Source organism: Sinocyclocheilus rhinocerous, unplaced genomic scaffold (assembly GCF_001515625.1).
Source record: "Sinocyclocheilus rhinocerous isolate Xijiao unplaced genomic scaffold, SAMN03320098_v1.1 scaffold6217, whole genome shotgun sequence".
Taxonomy (NCBI): domain Eukaryota; kingdom Metazoa; phylum Chordata; class Actinopteri; order Cypriniformes; family Cyprinidae; genus Sinocyclocheilus; species Sinocyclocheilus rhinocerous.
This window is the reverse complement of record NW_015631827.1, coordinates 62278-66543: the sequence shown is the minus strand read 5'-3', so window position 1 is coordinate 66543 and position 4266 is coordinate 62278. Positions and strand designations below refer to the sequence as shown.

Below are 4266 nucleotides of genomic sequence, written 5' to 3'. Positions count from 1 at the left end.
AGTAGCATGATAAACACTACTATGAGATATATATATATATATATATATATATAAGAAAGGGTAAAGCAAGTGTTTCAGGGTTTTGTCTCGTCTTCTTGTGTCTTGTTTGTGCACCTATGTGTAAACGTATCAAATGTAAGAGAAAGAGTTTCAAATATTCAATAGGTATGCTCTTTGCTTTTTTGATTTCTAAGTATTGTAACAACTCAATATTATGCATCAGTTCTGTTTTAGAGTGGTGGATATTGGGTTTAGCATTTGCCCATTTCTGCTTTTGAATATGGTGTTTCCCAATAAATAGATTTATTAAGATTTTATTATTCTTACCAGTGTTCATGTGCTTAAACATTAGCACAATATCTTTCTCAGATAACTGCATTTTCATTTTGGTGTTTAAATATCACGTTTAAAATAAATTTGAGTGAGACTGTATCTCCCAGTCAACCTCCAAACATCCTTCCACTCAATATTAGTATAGCTTGAATTTAAAAATGCTTTGCATATTGTTAAACTTTGTCCAAAATGCCCTATTGTTCTACTAAAGATTGTTCTATTATTAGGGTCCAAGCACTGAAGTTGCATAGGCACCTATTGTACCTTTTAGTCTTCTTATTCTTCTGTTGGCAGCCCATAGAACCACACATAGGAAACGTATGACATTTGGCACACCGATGCAAGACAGTCTGAACTGATGCTGTAGCAAATTTGGAGTCATTATGTCAAACCCTCTAGCACAGAGGTGGGCAAACTACGGCCCCCGAGAGTTTTCATCCGACCCGTGAGGAGGTGGTCCAAAAATGGCTAATTTGATGCAATGTCAGTAAAATCCAATAGATGGCGCTGTAGCCTGTAGTTAAGAAAAATAATACCAATTACACCATAGTCGGCTGAACGTGCTATCCGCCGTTTTGAGTTTTCTTGAAAAACATGCTTTTTTGAATTCCTCCTAGATCATTTCTCTGATTTTCACAAAATTATTATTATTATTATGAATGATCAAATAAATCGCCCACTCGATTTTGTAACATTTTATTACATGATTATTTGGCTCATCACAATTTCATTAAAATGTTTTCGTTTTATGAAATCAATCAAGTAGGCTACATAGATCAGTCAGTACCCAAAGATTATTATACAGTCCGCCTAAAATTCTAAAAGCATTTCGGAATGTGAGTCAAAGGCAATATGACATCAGAAAGCACTGGGGATATACAGTATTTACTTGCTATTTACAGTCACAAACCTGTGCACTGATGGCCAAATGTGCCAAGCTGCTGTTTCGGGCATCGCCACAGCTGCTTCTCTGATGTGTCATATAGTGTAGGAGACAGGACAAAGATCTCTCACATATGGAAAGGAGTAGGGCTGTTATATGGCGGTTCACTCTGACGTTAATTTAGATGAATATGCGCTATATATGTGCATATCAAGTGTTTATGAGAAGTGTGGGAGTATTATCGCGCTTACTGCATGACATGGATGCGCCCGCGCAATCTCTTGCATTTTTTCCTGCGGAAAGAACTTAAAATAGGCTACTCCGTCATTTTTGGTCACACAAATAGTCTACATCATCATTCATAAAAAACTATTTCTGCTTTTATTTGTGTACACTCACAATAACACCAAAATGTTGAGCTTTTGTAAAATTGAGAAAATGAACAGGATGCGCCTTCTGCCAGTCTCCATGAAATGGAGCGGCATTCGGTAACTTCCTCTTTGCAGCCGACACTGACTGAGAAAGCACTAGTTTATTAATAAATAAATAAAATGTCTTCTTTTTCCCTGGCACATTCATAATCATTACTTTTGCCGGTGCTTTGTGGCAAGCTTTATGCGCGCGCTTGAGCACGGAATAGGCTATAATACGCCTATATGCCTAAAGGATTGTTTAGTAGATTATTATATTAATCAATTTAATATAAACGTGCGACTAGCTGAAAAATCTTTAGTTGGGTGCACAAGGAACCGATAAAATAAAATGCTATGACATTACGAAAAGTGCGACTGCAAATGTCACTTTATATTGCATTGCACAAGTTATGCATGCATTATGAGTCAAATGCTTTTATTTTATTTTTTTGGGGTGCTATAGGGGTGCTTTGGTCTTTCTTGGGGGTGCTGAAGCACCTGCTAGCTCCTCCCTAGCGCTGACCATGACTTAGATCAAATTGGTGTTGTATGTTTGGATCATATGGATGTGGCTATTTTGAGTCATGGTCATAGTGCCACCAACTGGCAGCAGGAATTATGTCATTTACAACAGGCTTTTATTTACCCTCTTAAATACATGTGCTCATTGTGCATTGTTTTCCTTGAGCCACCAGGAGGCGACGGCACTGTCATGCTTGGGCCCGCCATCACTGCTCGCTGTGTATCCTGATAGTGCAGATAAGCAAGGTGGCACAATTAGGATAAATTCCTCTTCACCAAAGCCTGTGGAGAGATTTTTTGTTTGTTTGTTTGTTTTTCACAACAACATGAATGTCTAATGAAAGCTGTCATTAAAGGAGATCTCTTTCGACATCCTCGTGAAGAAGGACCTTGGAGACATTGTCCAGGTGAAACTTGAAAAGAAGAAACATCTAGTCAATTTTCCATGGTTTTGTAAGCATATCAAAGTGCAAACACCCTCTGGAGACTGCTTTGAGTTCCCCTGTTATTGCTGGTTAGTAGACGAAAAAGAAGTGATTATCCGAGAAGGCACTGGTACGTACAGACTCGCTTTGTTCATTATCCAGTTTTTAATGAAGCATTATTATTATTAATATTATCTGATTTTAAAATTCAGTTATTGAATCATGCCTTAAACACTGTTTTTTTTATATATGTGTAATATGAGTGCTATGTATTCATAGACGGCAAACTGGGTGAACTTCCTAAAGAAGTCCAGTTTGATGAAGAAAAGATTCAGATTTTAAAGGGAATTTCTGGATAGCGTAAGTTTGGGGGACTGAGTCATGGCCACAGTCCTTGTTGATTTGTCACAGAATTTTTCCGTTTTCCAGAATGAAACTCATCACAAATGCATTACCATGCAAACAGTGTTCATGTTTCTAATTATACTCTGTATGCATTCTGTTTCAGGATTGAGGATTCAGTTATTGACAAAGTTGATGGTTTCTTTGAGTCCTGGAAAGACATTGCCGATTTTAAAGAGATATTGGTGCATTACAATATCAAGAACACTCTAATAGGTTTGGATGATTTCTTCCTCTGTCAAGAATGTTTGTTGCCTTTCGAGGAAACTCGCACTGTGTCGGAAGTTATGATGCTACGGGAACGCCTCTGCATGACTGAGTCGTGAAGCAAAAGTGTGAAATCAGTCCAATGGAGTAATTGAACGTCATAGAGGTCATGACCAGGATGCTATAAAGCACACCTGAACCAAACAGTGGCTACATTTACATGGGCACCTTAAGTGCCATGAATCTGAATGTGTTTACATGAACGCAAAATAACCTAAGCTCCATCACTTCTCCCCAACCCGGCCCTGGGAAGAGAAACAATGACAGACACAACCATAAAGCCACAGAGAATCACATCAACTTTTAAGACACAGGTGATCGATTAATTGTCGATAAGAGATGTAATCGATTAAAGCTATCAATGGTCGATTAAGCAATTTCAATTTGGGGTGCGTGCGGCACATGTGCAAAACACGTGCAAGCAACTGTGAGTGCATTTAATATATATATATATATATATATATATAATTAATTACAACTTGTTAATTTGTTCCTACAACTTATGGACCGTGGCCACAAATTAATGTTTCATTCATTTGTTCCCTAGATAACCCATGATTAATCTAAAATGAGGGAACAGATGAATAAGTCGTAGGAATAAATTCTTAATTCGTAGTCACAACATCTTTCATTTCTCTCCGCATATCATGTCGGTCTCCGTCATTGATTTTGATTTGTAGTCTGCAGTTATTAAAGGGTTAGTTCACCCAAAAATGAAAATTAGCCCATAAATTACTCGCCCTCAAGTCATCCTAGGTGTGTATGACTTTCTTCTTTCAGACGAATCCAGTCGGAGCTATATTAAAAACTGTCTTTGATCTTTCAAGCTGTTTAATGGCACTCAGCGGGTGTTGCATGCATCAGTCCAAAAGAAGTTAAATAAAAAGCGCCCATCCTTAAAAAAAAAAGTGTCTCACACGGCTCCGGGGGGTGAACAAAGGCCTTCTGTAGTGAATCAATGCGTTTTGTAAGAAAAATAACCATATTCAAAACGTAATAATCACTTTAATCTAGCTTGCGC

At 37.7% G+C, this 4266-nt stretch overlaps 1 long non-coding RNA gene across 1 annotated transcript in view; it reads left to right on the top strand.

Annotated features, from left to right (window-relative positions):
- The first annotated feature begins 272 nt into the window (after nucleotides 1-272).
- Nucleotides 273-4266, top strand: part of LOC107742003 (uncharacterized) — a 21702-nt gene continuing 17708 nt past the window's right edge. The window contains exon 1 of the long non-coding RNA XR_001640264.1: nucleotides 273-285. This is a non-coding gene — a long non-coding RNA (uncharacterized LOC107742003). The remainder of the gene's footprint in view (nucleotides 286-4266) is intronic.